Source organism: Chiroxiphia lanceolata, chromosome 2 (assembly GCF_009829145.1).
Source record: "Chiroxiphia lanceolata isolate bChiLan1 chromosome 2, bChiLan1.pri, whole genome shotgun sequence".
Lineage (NCBI taxonomy): Eukaryota > Metazoa > Chordata > Aves > Passeriformes > Pipridae > Chiroxiphia > Chiroxiphia lanceolata.
In genome coordinates, this window is record NC_045638.1 from 2,925,709 (window position 1) to 2,947,148 (window position 21,440).

The 21,440-nt window shown below is 42.2% G+C and overlaps 1 long non-coding RNA gene across 1 annotated transcript; it reads left to right on the plus strand.

Moving 5' to 3' along the window:
- The first annotated feature begins 7,844 nt into the window (after nucleotides 1–7,844).
- On the plus strand, nucleotides 7,845–21,075 carry LOC116783356. The gene is made up of 3 exons (XR_004355650.1): nucleotides 7,845–7,857; nucleotides 13,792–13,794; nucleotides 20,881–21,075. It is a non-coding gene; the product is annotated as an uncharacterized LOC116783356 (long non-coding RNA).
- Nucleotides 21,076–21,440: the final 365 nt, after the last annotated feature.

Sequence of the window (21,440 nt, forward strand, 5' to 3'; positions counted from 1 at the left end):
TCTCACTACATCAGTGAGAGCTGAGCAGGCAGAAAAGTGTCTCAATTGCAATGATTCATTTGTATGGCTCTATAACACTCCTTTGTTAGTTCCCTCTGCTGATTTTTCAGCTTTTACATTTCAGGGTTTTGCCCTGAAATCAGTAGTAGAATGTAAAGCCCGTTTCACAAGCGAAGGTTGATTTTATTTCAGTCCAAATCCATCATTTCTATACCCACTAAATTCTACCATTGCACCATCTGGTAAGGAGACAACAGGGTTGAATTACACACAATGCAATTATGGTGTGAAAACACAGCAGTTTCTGTTATTCCTTAGATTGTGTTTCTAAAATACTTAGTGAAGATTAGAATGCAAACTAATAATAGTTTTCAGCAGGGCTATAAAAATATCCCTGCAGATTTCACAGTGTGTGAACCTCTTGGGAATGTGATTCTGTGTTTGTTGAAGCCATAAAAAATTGACCAAAAGTGAATTTTGAGCATCAATCCTGAATTGCGCCTTCTTAACCTCCTTCTTTGCTTCCCTTACCTTCCTCCTACACTCTTTGGGATTTTTAATTTTAATCCATTCGTTTTAATGAGGTGTCCACTGAGCATCATCCCTGACACGTGACACTGCCTGAGACATAGATGACATTGTTCTCTACAGAAGTGACAAAGTTTGAAGTTCATCACGGGAAGAAACTGTTTGAAGGTGTTGATCAAAACCTCCTGGGCTCCCTGGGGATTTCTCTGGGTCCTGCAATCTGCAGCATCACACTCTGCTTCATGTCCTTCAGTAATCAAATCATTATTCTACACAGAGGTTCAGCCTCTGTGTTTATGCTAGGGGCACTTTCCTGTTGCTCTTTATGATTTAAAATGTACCTTGTGAGGTTTTCCTGCTGTTATTCCAAGCAGGTTGTTCCCATGTTGTAACAGACTGGAATCTGGAAACTTTTGTTTCCAAAGGATTTTCTGTAACTTGTTGGAATTTTGGGCAGAAGGGTATTGAGAGGTTATGAATAGTTATATTCTTAATATAGGCTGTAGGGTGACCTGATTGTGGCCTTCCAGTACCTGAAGGAGCTACAGGGAAGATGGAGAGAGACTATTTCCAAGGGCCTGGAGTGACAGGATAAGGGGGAGTGGATTCAAACTGACAGAGAGTAGGGTTAGATGGGATTTTGGGAGGAAATTCTTCCCCATGAGGGTGGTGAGGGACTGGAATGGAATTCCCAGAGAAGCTGTGGCTGCCCCTGGATCCCTGGAAGTGTCCAAGTCCAAGCTCCAGGGGCTTGGAGCAACCTGGGCTAGTGGAAGGTGTCCCTACCCATGGCAGGGGGTGGGACTGGGTGATCTTTGAGGTCCCTTCCAACCCCAACCATTCTGTGATTCTATGCTTTTATTTCCTCCTATTTATTTAATTTGAGGAGGGTTATGTATGGGATAAACCCATGAAGAATATGTCAACATACATTTAACAGAGAAGCTGGACATCCAACATATGAATGAGCCATCTAATTTTTTTCCATGCATGCACATATGTTTGTACACATTTACCTCTGGAAAATATAATGGGGAAGTCTTACACTCCACTTACCGTATTTATTCAAACCTCTAATTTTTTATATATGCATTAAAACACATAAAATATTTATATAAATATACATTGTTCCTTTCCATAAGTGCACATGTTTTATTAAGCTTATGTGAAGAACAGATAAGTTATGTTTTCTGAATCAGACCTTAACCATGCAGGTTAATATATATATATCATATTAATATATAATATAATATGTAACAATGCTCTAAATACTTAGTGGGAAAAAAATACATTCCAGCATTTTCATTTATGAGGGAACACATTTCCTTGCTCAGGGAGATTGGTACTGTGCACATCAGTTTGAGCTTTCATGTATCAGCCTTATGAGTGAGATTCTCATGAGGAATCTGGATTGTTTTCCTTCTTCCTTCCTGATACTGAGAAAGAAAACATAAGGTGCAACTAAAGGATAAATAGTGAGTAAGAATATTGTGATGGGGTTTTTGGTGGTCTGTTAACTGATTAATTCTTTTAAATCAAACCAAAGTTCCCCTGTAAATACCTGTGTCTCAAGGAGATCAGTGGATGGGCAGGAGTGGAAATGAGAGGTGCATGTCTTGGGTCTGCTAAGCATTATGGATCTGATCACCTGTTTTGATTTTAATATGATTTTATGAGTTGTTGAGAGGTGATTTACTTTCCCTGTTTTTCTTTACAAGGTCCTTTTAGACTTAAATGACAGCTGCACCACGAACTCAAGAGGGGAAGAAATGGTTGTTGGATTCAGCCTCTCTGCATTAAAACCTGCAAATACCAGATTGAATTCTTTCAGAGGACACAGTGAGCAGGAAAGAGTGGACCTGAATGTATCCTGAGAGTTATAACTGCCTGTGTTAAGAAAATCTCAATATATCAGTGGATACATTGAGAAAAACAAGAAGAGTGGTGATTTTTCTTTATATGGCAGGGTATATGAGTAATTATGCTGTCCATACACCCTGTCATATGAAAGCTTTTTTAGAAAGAAAAATAGAATGTTTCTACTAGCAAAGGAAGTCCTTGGATCCATGGTTTTCTTTATTCTATAAGAGGGGTGAAAGCCTAAGCAGGATCTTTTCATTCTACACTGGTAGGGTTTTTTCCCTGCTTTAATGGATTCAGAGAAGATCCTGAAGTGGCAAAAGAATAAAAATGCTTGGACTTAATGCTATGAAATTCTTGACCTGGGAAGAGCGCTATTCTTCTTAGTAAGAAGAAATTTGATTTTTCAAAATAAAGATGCCTCATTTTAGTAGACTTTACATGCTTATATCTCACAAGGATGAAGTGGTTCTTGATTTGAAGGGGTTACCTCTCAGAGCCACATTCCCTTAGTCCATGGAATTCGTTTCCAACAGCCGAGCCTTTGCTGAATCTCTGGTTGTCCCTGTTGAGGTTAATTTATCAGAAAACAAAAACAGATGTAAAGTTTCACCCAGGAAAGCGTGTGTTTGTTTAAATCCTGCTGAGGTTTTTTTTTTTAGTCATAAATATTGCTGGCCTCCAAACGAGCTGTGTGGGAGTAGGATTCCTATGTGTCCATATTGCCTGCAGGATAATTGAAGTGGATGTATTTTTTAAACTTCATCTCACCCCATGTAATTGAAAGATGTATGATAGAATTTGTTATCTTGGCTTCAGACTCAAGCTTGCAAGAAATGAAAGGCTGGTATGGAAATTCTTTGGTTTTCAGCTGGGAATGTCATAATTCTGAGCTTGTCGGGGTGCATAAATCCCAAACTTACACCCCCTGCCCTTTTTTTTTTTTTTGGTCTTCAGGATGCATAAAAGGGAAAATCCAACCTTTCCATGCTTCCCTGGTAGATGTTTCTTGGAGGGACCACTTATGTTTGCAGGGGTAAGTTGTCTACTCTCTTAGTTTCAGCTCAGCCTGTTGATCTATGGCAGAGTGGTGACCTCAGTCACCTTTTTTTTTTTATGATGGTTGAACCAAAACTTGACAACTTTCTTTATAGCAACTTTCAGAGGATATAACAGCATTAACATAAAGTCTCTGTTGGCCTGGGAACAATATTTTACATTGCTGGCACAGCTGCAAGAGATTTTCACACCGGTCCCCTGACTCATCCTGTCCCTCTGCATTTTCCTGCATGAATTTTGCCTTCAGTTGAGGGGTGATTTTTCCCTCAGACTTTCAGAAAATGACTTTACCTAGCAACAGTAAATAAGTCAGATGATGAACAAGGCTGAAGTTACTGTACAGGTTTCATCACTTCTTAACAGAGTTTGATGGGCAGAGCTAAGAATATATTTACTTAATGTGAGCTGTAAGTCAACTCAGATACAAATGTTGAGATCCTAAGTACAGCCTGATCCCTTACGAGCTGGGGAGTTTTGATAGCTGACTCAGGGTTTAGGCTATTTAACATCAGCAAAAGCCTAATATTTACAGTGGATTTGACATGAAAAGGCTCTAACCAGGGATTTCATCAGCTTGGTATTTAAATGTTTGGTACCTGCAGGTACCAAAGCCTGAGGCAAGATAAAGAATTCATCAGAGCATCAGTTTGGGAGCCCATTTCGTATTCAGTCTCAGGGTGTATTGTCATTTGTGGAAAAATCAGGAGAATTTGAAGGGCATATTTTGGGGTTTGCTGGGAGAAGTTGTTAAAAATAACTGCAGTATGACCTAGAGCCTGTGAAAGGAGGGAAAAAAAGACAGTTTTTTAAAGTTGGGTCCCCTGTCCAAACTGTGACCAATGGAATCCTGGCCTGCATCAGGAATAGTGTGGACACAGCCCCAGGGCAGGGATTGTCCCCCTGTGCTGGCACTGCTGAGGGACCTCCAGGGCTGTGTCCAGGTCTGGAACCTCATGGAAGAGAGACATGGAGGGGCTGGAGCGTGTGCAGGGAAGGGAACGGAGCTGGGAAGGGGCTGGAGCAGCAGGAGGGGCTGAGGGAGCTGGGGGGGCTCAGCCTGGAGAAAAGGAGGCTCAGGGGGGACCTTCTGGCTCTGCAACCCCCTGACAGGAGGGGGGAGCCAGGGGGGGATCGGGCTCTGCTGCCAGGGAACAAGGGACAGGAGGAGAGGGAACGGCCTCCAGCTGTGCCAGGGGAGGCTCAGGTTGGACAGGAGGAGGAATTTGTTGCTGGGAAGGGTGGTCAGACCTTGGCAGGGGCTGCCCAGGGAGGCTTGGAGTGCCCATCCCTGGAGGTGTCCCAGGAAGGCCTGGCTGTGGCACTCAGTGCTCTGGGCTGGGGGACAAGGTGGGCATCGGGCACAGGGTGGGCTCCATGATCTTGGAGCTCTTCTCCAACCTCAATGATCCTGTGATTCTATGAAAGTTTTGGGCACCAAGTATCTTGGCAAACAGATTTCTCAGGTCTGTGGTAGAATCTGGCATTTTTAAGTTTTCAGCACTGCTCTTTTTGGACAGCAGTTGCTCAGCGTGGACTCTGAAGGGGGAGCAGAGAGCAGCTATTCAGGCACGAGGTTTAATTGTGTTTTAAAAACCCTGAGGTTGCAGTGCCAGAGAAGTTCGAAATCCAGGAAGCTCCAAAGCACTCAAAGGCCTTCCTGTAACCTGTAGCTCCAAAATTTAAACCACTCATGAGGGCGGATCGTGGAAATATGAGAGAAAAAGCTGGAGGACCAGCAGAGACTCAAATGGGACAGAAAATATGCTAAGAAGCAGCCCAGTGAATAAAGTTGGAGGGTGGAAAAAAGATCATCTTGGAGAGGAGGGAAACACCCTGTAAGAAGGGAAAGAGGAGAGTGAGCTGTTGTGAAAACAAGTACCTGTTGCAGAGAGATATGTGAGATGATTTTGGTCCTCATGGAAAAGTGAGCAGTGAAGGAAGTGAACAGGGAACAGGGAACCTGCAGTCACTGAGTAACAGGTGTGAGAGGAGCTGTGATTTTACAGATCATGATAAATTAAATGAATCTTTGTACTTTTCCAAAGAATCGTGTCCCTTAGAGCTCAGAGTGACAATCCTTTCTTTGGTTTTGTAAATTCTTCTTGGGGAGCTCATGCAATTATTTCATCTAAAACTCATGTAAGCCCTCAGGGTGGGATTTCCCTTTCTTAACTTCAGACAACTCCAAACTAGACATCTGCATCTGTGCTATTCACCTGGGACTTCTTGTAGTCAGCTGCATATTTCATGGAAGGGATTTTGCTGTCTTACATCTATTTGAAATGTCTACCTGAGGATGAGATGAGTGATGCTCTAGCCCTTTTCTGTCTAAACCCACCTACACTGTTCGCTCTGAGCTGTTTGGTACCTCATGCATATTAATAATTGTTATTTGTCATTTCTCCTGCTTCAGTGAAAGCTTTAAATCGGTTGCCTCAGACACAGGGATTGTTCTGGAGAGTTTCTTTGCTATTCTCTCAGGCAGAAGTATTCTCACAGCAGTTTGTACTGTGTTCAAGTTTGGGGAAGGCTGAGAGAGGAGGAGAGGGAGTGAAGGGGATTAAATTAATTATGCAAACAGAAATATATGTTAAACGTTTCCTGTGGATAACAATAATTTATTCAGTTCAAAACTTTGGAGAGCTAATTAAAATAACAGTTTTACAGTGCAAGCTTCCAGTAGAACTGCTTTTTTTTCCCAGAAGGTAAGAATATCAGATTATTTTTAAGCAGGGAAGAAGTTGCTGGAAATTGTAATTCTTTGGGATCTTTTGCTGACACGGAAAGACTGGAAAAGTCACGATGTGCTGGCAGTGGTTGAGCTCTTCCACCAAAGAACTTCCACTCAAACCAAGGTCTCCTGGGTTTGGTGAGCAGAACTGATGGATCCAGGGTGCAGGTCTAGATGTTGTGCCAGCTGCTGTGTCTCTCCATCCAGTATTCCCAAAGTGGCAGCTCAGGACACACTGCACAGCTGGTTTTTGGCTTTTAAGGACAGAGATACAGGTGACATGACACATTTTCATCTCCCCTTTCTGCATCACCTATGTTGTCATAGAATCATTAAGGTTGGAAAAGACCTCTAAGATCATCAAGTCCAACAGTTAACCCAGGACCACCCTGTTCCCCACTAAAATATGTCCCCAGGTGCCACATCCACACCCCTTTGGAACACTTCCATATCACAGCCATGTCTTAATTCCTCTGCCACCACAGAGGCTGGAAGTATCAAGGTATCAGATGATGGTAGAGGAGTGGATGTGAAACAACAGGAAAAAAAAAGTGCTCTGGATGTCCCATCCTTCCACAGAACACCTGGGGGTGGGATGCACCAGGGCACAGGCTGGAAAGCACTTACCTGCCAGAAAACAGCATTTTTAAACAGTAGACCCTCAGCTTAGGCTCGTTGCTTCTCACCTGGTTTCACTTTTAGTGATGGGCTTCCAGGTAAACTCTGGATCTTGTTGTAGCTCAGCCAACAGTCTCTGAATAAAAAAAGGCAAATCAGATGTTCTAAGAGTCCATAAAAGGCAAAATAAAATCCCCAAAGGTCCTTCCAAAACCTCAAGCCTCACTAAGAGTAAAAGCATGGCACTTGTTACATCCTCTTTTAGCAGTTAAGGATAAGGAATAATAGAGCAATAAAAAGGACTGTAAGTTAAATAACCTGAACAAGTTCCTGTGGAACTGCTTTGGGAGCTCTCTTAATAAAATATTTGCTTAGCAACACAGAAATTTGGACCCATAAGAGAACTTTCCATTTATATTGTATCATCTTTAAAACAACTCTCTGAATGTTGGCACCTACACATTTTCAACACTTGGTCACTGTGGAAAGGGCTGAGATGCAACTGGTGTTTTTATGCCTTAAAAATAAGATTGGAAGGCCTGGGAAAACCAATTTTTTTTTCCTTTAATCTTTGTGATCAAAGGTGAAAGCCCTAATTTTATGAGTGTGCACTCAAACCTGGTATCTTCCAGAGGACCAATTTAAATCTTCACTGGTATTAATGATGCTGAAAGGCAGGTCAGAGCAGCAAGAGGCTTATGAGGTGATAGGTGGAAAGATTAAAAAATTAATGTTTAAGAAAGTAAGACCTTTAGTTTGTGTGCAGGGAGGACATGTGAAAACCTCAGAGAGAAGCCAATAATTTCACAGTGTGTGATTAAAAAAGCAACAAACTCAAACCCTTCAAGTGCCAGTAGAATGATAGACCTGCCTGACCTTCTTAGGCAGGGCTTTATTTTTTGAAATTATAAATGCTTTTTTACAATTACCAGGTTTGCCCTCTGGGTTCACCTATTTGAGAGGACAATATTATTCTAGAGATGATTTGGAGCAATTGTTTGGTGGTTTTTTTAGAGGAAAAAAGGAGAAAAGCTTTTGAAAAGCAAGTCAAACACTGCCTTGTTCACCTGGGCTCATGTATTTGGGAGGACAGTGTTGTTCTGGAGATGATTTGGAGCAAATGTTTGGTGGTTTTTTTAGGGGAAAAAAGGAGAAAAGCTTTTGATATGAAGTGAAACACTGCCTTGTTCACCTGGGCTCACTTATTTGAGAGGACAATATTATTCTAGAGATGATTTGGAGCAATTATTTGGCCTTTTTTTAGGGAAAAAAGGAGAAAACCTTTTGAAAAGCAAGTCAAACACTGCCTTGTTCACCTGGGCTCACATATTGGGGCTGACAATGTTGTTCTGATGATGATTTGGGGCAATTGTTTGGTGGTTTTTTTAGGGAAAAAAGGAGAACAACTTTTAAAATGCAAGTGAAACACTGCCTTGTTCACCTGGGCTCATGTATTTGGGAGGACAATGTTGTTCTGGAGATGATTTGGGGCAATTGTTTGGTGTTATTTTAGGGAAAAAAGGAGAACAGCTTTTAAAATGCAAGTGAAACACTGCCTTGTTCACCTGGGTTCACTTATTTGAGAGGACAATATTATTCTAGAGATAATGTGGAGCAAATGTTGTGGGTTTTTTAGGGAAAAAAGGAGAAAAACTTTTGAAATGCAAGTCAAATGCTGCCTTGTTCATCTGGGCTCACTTATCTGAGAGGAAAAATTATTCAAGAGATGATTTGGAGTAAAAGTTTGGTGGTTTTTTTAGGGAAAAAAGGAGAAAAGCTTTTGAAATGCAAGTGAAATGCTGCTTTGTTCACCTGGGCTGACCTATTTGGGAGGGCAATGTTGTTCTGGAGATGATTTGGCACAGTTGTTGGTGGTTTTTTTAGAGAAAAAGGAGAAAAGCTTTTGATATCCAAGTGAAACACTGCCTTGTTCTATGTGCATTTTATGATGTTCATCAAGAATCCAGAAGTCTTGGTAAAATATATGAGTGAGAAGTTACAGTAAAATTTTATTATTTGGACTGTGGGATTTGGTACAAAATTTACTACGTTTCATTTATTAGGAAAATCTCCTGAATTCTTAACACAACTGGGAGATCCTAAGGCTGGCCATCAGCACTAATGAACACAGAGTATCATGTGAAGCTTTATTATTCCTTATTGCTTGCCTTTGATTGTTCATCAGTTTGTAATCTGTGGTAATTCACAATTCATCTGCCAGCAATTAACATGAATTAATGCTGTTCTGCTGCATTGTTCTATCTATTTGCTGCACTTCCTTGCAATATGAAAGAGAATACTGAACACTCAGTTACCCAATTGTGCCTTTACTATGAACATAACCAGGAAATAAAGAATAAGCATAAAAACTGTGGATGTACTTTAACATCTGTCCTGAGTATTGCTGTTATTTTGTGGGCCTTAAGGGAAAATCTGTTCAAGAGTTGCCAATACATTTCCTTTCCTTGCCAGAAGAAGAGAAAGCAATTAATTTCTTCTTGTACAATCCAGCTAAAGGGAAAACTTGGTAAAATTCATTGTTGTCCTTTCTTTACATCAATTAATTAATGTTTTAGGTGTTAAAAAAATAATCATAATAATGGTAGGAAGGAGGGGGAGAAGAAGAAGAAGAAAAGAAGAAGCAGAAGAAAAGAAGAAGCAGAAGAAGAAGAAGAAGCAGAAGAAGAAGAGAAGAAGAAGAAGAAAAAGAAGAAGCAGAAGAAAAAGAGAAGAAGAAGAAGAAGAAAAGAAGAAGAAGGATTATAATAATAATGATAATAATAATAATAATAATAATAATATCAACAGAAATAGCTATCTCTAACCAGTCACTCATTTCTTTAAATAAGTTCTGTATTCATTACTTGGCTCACTGTATTTCCTTTTGTAGTTGCATATTTACAGTTTGTATTGTGGGTTTTTTTCATTTTCTTGAAAATTTGGGCAAACTTGAGGAATTATTATTATAGTGCAGATATCAAATATCCTGTTAAGTTACTGAAAGTTATTTTTTCTGTTTATCTTAGATCCTATTAAGACTAGTGGGATGCAACAATAAGTTTTACAACTCCACTCTGGCACGACAGTGAAATTATTATTTACTCTGAAGTGTAAAGGCAGTTTCATTGAATGAAAAATTTTGAACATCTTACATGCTTTATTTGATTAAGGCTTAAAAGAATAAACTTCTATTCCACTGAGTGAGTCAATTACTTCTAAAGCCTGGCCATCATCTACTTTTAATGGCATTATGTTGTACAAGAGACTCTCAGACTGACAGTAATTGCCTTGATTATAAATAATCCTGTGTGTATAAAATAGCAGATGTTATGGTTTCTCCTGGTTAATTCAAACCTACATGAAAACTCCCAATATCTGTCATTGTCAAGAACAACCTCATTAATTACGAATTAACTTCACTACAGAACACCTGCCCAAGAGGAAGAGAGACAGGGGAAGTGTAGCCTTGTGAGCTGAATCAAAAGGAAAGAGGGTTGTGTGTGTTTCCATTGCACATTAACCAGTCAAAATACTTCACTTTTTACAACTGGTAGGAATTGTGGCTCCAAAACTCTACTTAGGAACTAAAAGTTAAACGCCCAGATGTGGAATTTTCACACTCCCACACTGCTGTACAATTTACTCCATGCAGGTAACTCATATTATGCATTTGAAAATAGACTTAAAAACAGGTTTCATGTCTAATATTAATTAAAAAATTACTGCATAATGAGTTCTGCAACTCTTTGTCACAAAAATCCACGAAACATTGGTGGGAATTTTCAAACAAAAACTGCACTCGCAGCACCTTCAGGTTGGTCTTTTCATCACTTGCTCAGCTGTTCTGTCTGTTGATTCCAACAGCAACAACATCCAGCTCAGTGAGAAGGAAATTAAATTTCAAATATTGAGTCCCTGCAGGGAATGTCTCCTTGTGGCTCCCTTAATCAAAATATGCTCCACTTCAGAGAGGAAATTAAATCAAGGTGGCCAACTTCTCTGTCTCCCCCCACCATGAATAAATAAGCCAGGACTGCACTGATTTATTGAGGGAAAGAGTGATTACCAGGGGGTAAAAAGTGCTTTTGGAACAAATGCTGAGTGCACCTGTAAAGCAGAGCAGAAGATTATTTCTATTCCTCTACAAATGTAGTAGAAAGTTTCATTGCAGTTTTACCAAGGGTGTTATAAATATCCCATGTGGAGGGAGAGAAATACCCCACATGGGGTGTGATCTTAACCAGGTGAGCTGACCCAGATGGCAGGAAAAGTATGGATTTCTCCAGATTAAAGTTTGTTTTCTGGGACTTTCTGGGCTCAATGCATAAAGTATGAGGTGCTTGGAATGCCCCTCACCTTTGAGGGTAGTTTGGACACTCAGCACCTCTTGAAGGAGGGTGATGGTAATTCCAACTCACAGGGAGGTCCCAGCACAGCTCATTGATGAGAAATCAGAGGCAGAGAACCCGGGAAAGAACCCAAAGACAAATTAAAATTCCAGCCTGGCCCCTGTCTAGGTGGTATCCATCCCTCAAAAATTTATCACAGGCTGATGACCACCAGCTTTGTGAATCCTTGTGGATTTTTTTTTTCCCTTTTACCATTTCCAAGAAGAAATGGAGAAAATTCTCCAACACTTGGAGCAAATCAACTAATTTTGTACGAGAATACTCAGACGGGAGAATGAAGTTCAGAAAACTAAAGGGTGTTTTGAGTCCTTAATAGAAAGGTTTAGTAGGAGATGTTTTATGTCATGTAGGGGAATGAAACAACCAAATTATGCTCATTTTTCTGTGGGAGTTGATCACTGGGTATCATCTGCGCCTCCAGAGTCCAGCCCTTAATATTTTAATTTAAAATCCAGTTCACAGTTAAAATTGCTCAAAATCGAGGTAGGTTTTTATCCAACTTATTAAAAAAACTGGGTCTTGAAAACCATAGTGCCTCTTGTCTGTGTTCCCTCCAAAACCAGCACCCAAACTAAACGTAGCAGTTTTTCTTCCCCAGCTTTGAGTGTACAGAAAAATAACAAATAGACCTGTGTCTGTGGGGAGAATTAGAAGACTGGAGACAGGATTTCTTTTAAAAACAACCAGGTCTGTGTGTGGATCACCAGCAGTCCTGCTTGCTTTGTTTAGCTCGCTCAGAGGAGCCTGAGCTGGAAGAAGGCAACGTGCAAACACCAGGCTAATGTCTAACAATTAAAACACCTCCTAATGAAGCAACAATGAAACATATGTCTGCCTGTCAAGATGAAGTTGTTTAACAAACATTACCTTAAATAATGTGTTGCTGTGCTGTTGGTGACTCACAGAAAGTTGGTGATTCAATGACCTACATGGGCCTTGCTATTGTTAGACTGCCAGCTCCACTTTCTTTTAAGTGCCACTCTAACAATGAGGCTGATTAGGAGAACGAGGCCTTATCATAATAAAGCTATAAAAGGACTACTTTGCATGTTTGTTCTGAAATGCAGGTTAAAGTCTAAATCTGGGGCTCCTCTCAGCCCTGAGATGTCCAATCAGCTGATGCTTTGCCCAGTAGCAAACGAAGTGGCCTTTCCCTTCACCACTGCACCCACAAATACCACAGAACTGCACCTGAAATGCTGTTTTCTAGGAGCAATTTAGGGATTTAAAAAAAATGCCATCAGCCACCTGTGTTTGTGAGGAGACTGGAAAGAGTCTGACTTGCTTTCCCACCCACACAAAGCAAAACCCTCCCCATGTGTTCTGGGATTCTCAGAGCAGTTAAAATGAGGGTAGGATGATGGGAAAGGGGCAAATGTGTGTGTTACACACGTGTGCACACTTATATGCTTGTTTTGACCCTTTTTTTCTCCTAGTTTTACACAAAAATTAGTGAATTATGACATGGTGGCAGCCAGTAGAAGAGAACCTCAGAGCTGTCATGTATCAAATATATGAAGTGATATAGAACTGCTTCAGTGGCTCTACAAGCTTCTCAAAAATGCTGTACTGGATTTCTTGGTTCTTGGAAGAACTTTCTGCATCTTCAGGATGTTTTTTTTGGATGTTGCTTTACAGCAAATTGACCTGATTGGATAAGACAGTAGTCTTGACATATTAACTCACACTTCTGTGCAGAGCCAACTGTTCAGATGGTTTTGTGTCAGGGAAGTTTTAATTACAATACTATTCATGTTCAGTTCATGCTCATGATTGGTCCACTAATGTTTTATAGCCTGATCTATCATCACTGAAGAGAGATAAATGATATTTTGGAGACTTTAGTCTCAAAATTCTCTCAGAATCATAAAACTATAGAATGGTTTGGGTTGGAAGGGACCTTAAAGTTCCAATCCCCAGCCATTGACAGGGACACCTTCCACCAGACCAGGTTGCTCAGACCTAAAAAAAACCCCCAAAATAATTTAAAAAAGTATTAGTATTGTTGAAGAGAATTATAGCAAGTCACTCCAATGGCTGCATGCTGGAAAACTTACAGGATTGCTTGGAATTCTCTGTTTATCCTGAAACAGGAGCAGACAATGGCAATGATCAAAATAAACAAATGTGTCTCTTATTTTCAGTGTTTAATTCCTGGTGGAGATTAATTCCTGGAACACTGAATGTCAGGTACAGGTTTTCCATAAAGGACCACAAAGGTCATCTTTTTTTTGTTGTTGTTGTGAAGTATAAGTTGGTTGCTACAATATCCTGTACAGGAGGCAGGCTGTGATTCCTGCCTGCAGACCTAATCACAGCCTGCCTCCTTTATATTTTATATAGGAATATGCTTTAATTTTATAAAGAAATAAGTGTATTTGAGCAGAGGTGAAGGAGCTGAAGAGAGACTTTTACACCACATTAAATTCAGATGTGTTATATTCATAGTGGGCACAGCAAAACTGGTTATCACAGAGCAACAGACCTTCACCCAGCAGCTGATACACGATGGCAACTCATGTGTATTTTGTATTTCCCCTGCAAATCAGGATGTGACTGATGCAAAAGTGGCTTCTTCAATGAAAGCTGGTTGAGTTAACTCGAATTACCTTTGCTTTTCTGCCTGCAGTGTACATGCAAGTGGAGAATTACAGGAGAGCAGCAGATGAATATCAAATTCCTGTCCTATGGTAATACCGGTGTATTTGAGCTCTTGGTTTTTACTTGGTATCCCAGGCAAGGCAATATTTGCTACTCCTGTAGGCCTGGCTGGACTATTTCTAAAATTGGCAGCTGTCATTGACTTGAATGGGTTTAAAATTCAAGCTAAAAATGTCTCTTTATGTAAATAAGCAACATATTTTATATTCTCAGCCAGTATCCTCTAGCACAGCCTGAATGTGTTTGTGAACAACCCATCATTACATCTTAAAAACAACAACAAAAAAAGACCTCTACATTTGTTTGTTTATGTAACATTTGGTTTTAACTCTGTGAATTGTTTGTGCTTGGTGGGAAGGGATCACAGTCTTAATGATTTTGGATTGTTTTGGGCACTGACTCTTGATTCCTCTGTACTTGCACACACAAGTCACTCTGAATCTCTGTCTTCCTTAGAACAGGGCTGCAATTATTAATCTTGATCTGGTATCTGATGCTGGTAATTTGGAAGCAGCACAATCTCCAGGGCTGTCATTACAGGAGGATGAGTCACATCCCATCCTGAAGTTTTTTGGTTTCTACCACTTGCTGTGGGTAACATTTGCAGTCAGCTTTTCCACACAATGGTAATTCCTGCACGGTGCTCTCCAGGAGCAAAATGTTGTGTGCAAATATTAGCTAACTAACCCCTGCAGAACATACATACTGAGAGTAAACATGTTGTAATCCTCAGAGGTGCAGGTGGGAGAGAGTGGGAGGAAAAGAGCAAGCAAAGTTTTCCCTCCTCTTACAGATTTATGTGAAATGTTTCCCTTGTTTTCTGGGCTGTGGAACAAAGAATGCTTTTTCTGTTTCTGTTGACTTGTGCCTTCTCTTGTTCTTGTTTTCCAGGGAGGATAACTGAGGGAAGAAGGGAATTGCACAGGCACTGTGCAGCCACTCTCTGGCACGGATTTATTCAGACCAGGAGCACTCACCTCTGTGTCCATTGCACTGCAACTTTTCACATTCTCTTCCTCCAAAATGCTTTTGCTCCAGGTTGCATGGGCTTAAAATGGGATTTAACATAATTTTATAAGCAATCCCTGTTAAGTAAACACTCATGGATCAAAATGTCAGAAGGAAAACGAATGACTTCACATTTGCTGCTGAAATGTCTGTGATCATTTGAAAGAGAATCTTGGAAGTTGTAGCTAAAACTGTATCATGTCTCCTTCAGGTACAAGAAACACTCTGAGTACACCTGTGACCCAGCACAGGAGGTGAGATTTTATGTTTTCATCGGGGGATTTGAGAGGCATTTCTGTTCCTTGTGTGCTGGGGGGGTGGGGTGGGAGTAGAGGGAAAATTTCCAACCCTTCTCTCTCTGCAGCTTGAAGTTGCTCTTGCTGGTCCGTGAAATGTAAACACAGGGAAAGTCACTGGAAGAGATGTGTTGACATGACTATGATTCCTCAAATACTTAAAGATAAGTGTGCTCTGGTGGTCTCAGTGCAATGGTTGAATTACATGAAGGTCAGAGAGGAAAAACAACATTTCACATGCGTTCGTTTCTCTGTTTTCTTGCTCTGAGTTGAAGGGGCTGCAGCCTGTAAGTGGCTGAAAATGAGCAAACCCACTGCTCCACGAGGCAGAGGTGTCGGGCCAGGGATTGCTGGATCTACCTCTGCATCTGTGCCAAGCACTGAAAAATATCAAGGACTTGTTGTGAGATGTATTTTAAGTGATCAAGGAGGATTGTGCAGTCACGCAGCTCCTCCCGGTGCTCACGATCAATCAACTCCACAGCATTCAGGAATCTAATTCCAACAGAAAGCACATGGAAATCAGCGAGGCCTCGTCAGATTTTCCAGACTTGTCAGATTCTCTGTTCAATTTTGGCTCTTTGTTCATTGTTCTGTGTGCTGGATCTTTGTCTGCTCTATCCCATCCTCTTCCCAAATCAGCCAAGTCCTTGTTTTTCTGATGTTGAGTGAGTTATCAAACGAGGCCTCAGCTACAGCCCGAGTTGTTATATTTTGCTTCCTTTGCTGCTGAGGCCTTTCCTGCTCTGAGAACACATTTATACTGCCATGGCCTATATAGATACCTTGATTCTAAAATAGACAAAAGAGATACAACCTCTTCACCTCTTATTAATCTTGCACTTTCATTCAAATATGAAGGTTTACATTTCATGTGTTTTCCAACCTTCTGCAGCGGGTCTGTTCCAGAAAATTCCAGCTGTAAGAGTGGCAATAGGGGAAAAAAATGACTCTTTTTTGCTTGAAAAGAGTAATCTCAAAGGTCTATGCCACGTGACTATGGTGCTCATTTAAAATCAGGATTGTGATAGCAAGGGCAGTGCTGAATTATTACAAGGAGTGTTTCTGCTGTTAGTGTTTTGAGCCAAAGGAATATAATATTTTTGCTCTTTCACTGAGCAGACTGTTGGAAAAAGAGAGTTCTGTTACCATCTGTTTTGAACATTCAAGGCACACCAGGTAATGCCTCTGGGATGACATTTGCTGTTGTGTAAAGTACAAGCACAACGTCTACTCACCAGTTCCCCTCTGGGCTTACATGCTCTAAGAGGTACCTATGATTTTTACAGAGAGTTGCACAGCAGTGGATTTCAGCCAAAAAGTAAGTGATAGTAACTGAAGGCAGCCTCTATAAAGCTCTGCCTGAGTAATTCATGATAATGATTATTTTTTTTGCCCTGCACAGACGCAAATGCCAGACTCGTTGATCAATAAAACATTACAAATGCTGCCACAGGTTTAGAAAAAACCTGTAGCCCTCTGGCAAAGCTACAAAAGGCATAACCCTATAATTTGATGCAGAGATGGAGGTAAAGTTGGACTCGATCTTGGAGGTCTTTTCTAACCTAAATGATTCTGTGACAAGGGTAGAAGTCTGTCATCTGTGTCATAGAGACACATGACCCAGGATGCCACATTTAGCTGCTCTCCCTCGTTGTCCCTCTCCTGTGTTTTGATTTGGTGGGGCACAGGCACCACCACAGCCGTTGCCGGTGGCACTGCTAAATCCTCCCTGTCCAGTTTTTCCAGGACCACATTGTCCAGAGTTGGAAATGAATTTGTGACAGCAGCTGAGTGTCACGGTCCTCTAAACTCCTAAATTAAGTAAGTGGATTTAAAGCAGGGGGCTTAAAACCTTCACTGGGGACCTTGATGAAAGGGAATGCCTTGGCAGGTCTGTAGGGATTGACATCCTGAGCTATTACTGGTGTTGCAGCTTGGACCTGGAATTTCACATCTTAATACATATTTGACTAATTTTAGAGTTCTGAGGGTGTGACAGGGAAAGAGCAGACTCTGAGCAGTAGGAGAATTAGCTCCTAACCCACCAGTGATCCTGATCATTGGTGCTGGCGGGTTGTAAAGGGCAAAGAAGACCTTTGTAAGGGGACACTTGACCAAATTGAGAACTGCATGTCGAATGAGAATGGGGACAGTTTGAAGAGAGGTTTATTCCTTTTGTAAAGGGTTTCAGGTTGCCTAGGAGAGCTGCTCCTTCTCTCTCTGTGCATCACAGAATCAGGACAATTGTGTGGTCAGATCAATAAATCTTGCCTAATATTAAGCTACTAAAAGCTGTACTTGTCATATACTCTCCCTTTCTAGTCAGTGGAGAGAGAAAAACCTCTCCAAGTAACTATTTGTTCCAGATGTTCATGTGTAAAGCAAGAATAATACTCAGTCTCACTGGAGTGCTCTGAAGGCTGTTTTTTCCATGCTGGGGAGAGGCTTCCATATACCTGCCACGAGCTCCACACATAAACCAATAAGAAAGATAACAATTTATTCTTCAGTCCTGATTTTGCAGGCCACAGACTGAATTACAGCAGTAAACAGAATTCACGGAGCAACCCTTTGGGTAATTGTCATTCCCTTTGTACGTGAAATGAAAGAGGGATCCCATGGGAAGACAGGAATACGTGACCAGGTACTCATCATCACCCATGCACACAGAAAAGCTTAATTGGAATTATACAGAAGACAAGAGTTCTGTTGTTTCCTTGAACATGAGGACTAATTTTGCAAGCTCAGTATTTTCCTCACCCCTTTTTTTTTAAATATTAATATGTTATTTTTTCACTGCTTTGTGTCTGGGAAGACTTTAATTTCAAGGCCTACAAGCAGCAGTGTGTGAGTTGTAATAACTGATTTAGTGGTTGATTTAACAATGCCAAAGGTTGAAACTGATGTCATACTTTGAGTATGAAGAGAGACACAGAGGGTAAAAAAGAAGAGTGAACAAGACATAGATGTAAGGATCTGGAATAAAGTGTTTTACAAGAAAGAAATCAAAGTTCTAATATACATGTAAACCTGAAAAGCAGATGGGCAACAAACTTGAAAAATATGAGAGACACTAGGAAAGCACCAGCTCTCTCATTAAGCTTGGTACTGATGAAGCTTTTCCCATGCTACACATTTAAGCATTTTGCATCAAAGCCAGAGTTACTTCATGCTCCAAAAAAAATTAATGTTCTATGAAACTTGCTGTGGCTTTAAAATTTTCCTATTAAAGCAGCATAAAATGTGGTTTCATCACTTTAGCAAAATGAATGAATGTTGGCCCATATTATTATCAATATTTGTCACCAACTGTTTCTGCAAATTGTAGGAAAGGGAAATGATATCCTGTAAAGCTGTCTGGTACAATGAGAGTCTGGAAACTGTGCTTCTGGATGAACCCTTCCCTTCAGGCTCCCAAAGTGGCCATGAACAAGACACTTGACATTCGGAGAAACCTTGGAAATTTACCTTCTCCCATTTGGGAAAGGGCTGTGCAAAAGAGGGGGCTGTATTTATTAATCTTTTCTTGTGTCCCATTGGCTTGATGTGCCCGGAGGATGGAATCCTACATCAGGAATTTCCTCATGGAAAGGGTGTTCAGGCCTTGGCAGGGGCTGCCCAGGGAGGCTTGGAGTCCCAACCCCTGGAGGTGTCCAAGGAAGGCCTGGCCGTGGCACTCAGTGCTCTGGGCTGGGGGACAAGGTGGGCATTGGGCACGGGTTGGACTCCATGATATTGGGAGCTCTTTTCCAACCTAAACGTGTCCCTGACACAAAGTTCACTGTTACCTTTCCAGTGACCAAAACTGGGTTTAAATCAGGTTCACATTGAATGGATTTCACAGGCATTTGCACACTTCATTAGTTGATTAAAAAATCCAGCCCACGTTACTCCAAATTCTTCTGTGCTGCAATTTGTCCCAGGCAGTCCTGTAGTTTTAACTTCATCTGTCACAGATGTGTTTTTCATCTAGATGTGGTGTAATAGCCTTGTCCACCAGGTAGGTCTAGATTTGTATTTGGTTTCCAGGTTTTTTTCCTGTGTTCTCCTTCAGACTCAGCGAATTCCAGAGATTTGCACTATGCAAATACTTTCTGAGTCTGTCAACTCTCTATAAATTTTCCTCTTACTGCAGTAAAAATACTTGCTGTCATTTTAATTTGGCTACAATTTCATGAAGCCCAATGTTTAATTTTAAGAGATTAGTCCAAGTGTCAAGACTTTTTCACTTTTATTTAAATAAAGCTCCTCTTCATACCAAGCACAGCCATTTTAACACTTTTCTGAGGATTGGTTTTATTTGGGGGGGAGGTTATTTTTTTTTTTTTTTCTTATTTGCTGCTCTAATCCACAATGACTTTCTAGGAGCAAATAGAAAACATTTCAACCACTTCTAATTAGTCCCAACTGTATCTCCCATTCATGTTGCCAAGTACTCTATTCCCTGTTGTACAGTGAGGAATCTGAAGAATGCACTGAAATTCTTGTAACAGCCACTTTTTGAACACTGTGATATCACAGAGCTGGTCCTGTTCTGTCCCAAAAACTCTTGTCAGAGCTGTTCTATTCCCATCAGATGTGGTACTGTGGAAGGTCAAGGTGAAATGTCTAATCTGAAGGACAAGATGCCATCCAGATGGATCCGGACAAGCTCAAGAAGGGGAGCAGGGGAGAGGGGGATTCTGCCTCCAGACCCCCCTGCAGAGCTGCCACCAGATCTGGGGCAGGTTAAAATGAGAGGCTGGGGAAACAAACTTTCCCTGCAGGAGTTGCCAGGCATTGGAATAAGTAGCCCAGGGAGGTGGTAGAGTCACAGTCTCTGGGAGTGCTCCAGAGAGGTCTAGATGTGGCCCTTGGGGTCATGGATTTGAGGTGATTGTGGTGGTGCTAGGTGAGGGTGGGACTGGGTGATGCTGAAGGTCTCTGCAAACCTTGGTGATTCAGTGACTCTGGGACTGCCCTGACCCAGGAGTACACCTGGCACGGGGCCTTGTGGGACCTCATGAGGTTCTGGTGGTGTCACTTTTGCAGCTTGTGCAGGTGTCTGTGGATGGCCCCGTCCTTGTGTGGTGTCCCCTGCCCCGCTCAGCTGCCTGTGCCCTGCCCCGTGCTGAGGGTGCACTGGGTGCCACTGCGTGTCCCTGCCCAAGGCCCTGAGGAGCTGTGGGGCCAAGGCAGAGCCCTGAGGGACACCCCTCGTTCCCGGCCCACCCCGGGCCATGGAGACACTGCCCACAACTCCCTGGCACGGCCACGGGGCCAATTCCTGCTGCCCCGGCCAGCCCAGCCTGCAAAGCTGTGCCCTGTGGAGAGCGGGGGTCGTGTGGGACCGTGGCCAAAGCCCCGCAGGGCTCCGGGCACAGCAGGGGCTGCAGCAGGGGCTGCCCTGGGCCGGGTCCCGGCGGTGCCGCTGTCCATGGGGGGCCGGGGGTGGCCCTTTGTGACATGGGGGCGCCTTCCAGGGCCCTTTGTGACGTGGGACATGGGGGTGCCCAGACACCTTTCTGACATCCCTGACCCCGCCCTGCCCTGGGGGTATATAAGGGGTGCAGAGCTCAGCCCATCTCAGCTGCTCCCCAGCAGCGGCTCCTTCCTTCTCCCTGCCCTCCACCCCCACTTCCCTCCCTCTCCCTCCCTCTCCTTCCCTCTTCCTTTCTTTCCCTCCCTCTCCCTCCCTCCCTCCCTCTCCCTCTCCCCCTCTTTGCAGGACAGGACAACACCAATGGACAGGAACAGGACAATGCACATGGATGAGGAGAAGCCCGCCCAGGCCTCCTCTGCCTCCTCCGCCCCCCGCGGATGGACCTCAGGCTTCCACAGGATGGGGAAAGAACCCCCAGGATCCTGGGCTTCCCATCGGTCTGGCCGACCCAGCTGGATGGACACTGGGACAGGGATTAACATCCCAGCATGAGGATAGGGATCGACGTTGGAACCAGGATTAACCATTCCCATCCTGTGGATCGACGCTGGGACCAGGATTAATCATCCCATCCTATGGATCGACGTTGGAACCAGGATTAACCATCCCATCATGGATCGACGCTGGAAAAAGGATTAACTATCCCATCCTATGGATCGACGCTGGAAGCAGGATTAACCATCTCATCATGGATCGACGCTGGAACCAGGATTAACCATCCCATCCTATGGATCAATGCTGGGACAAGGATCAACCATCGCATCATGTGGATCAACGCTGGGACAAGGAGTAATCATGATTTTTATTTTTTCCTTTTTTCTCTTTTCATTTTTCTTTTTTCATTT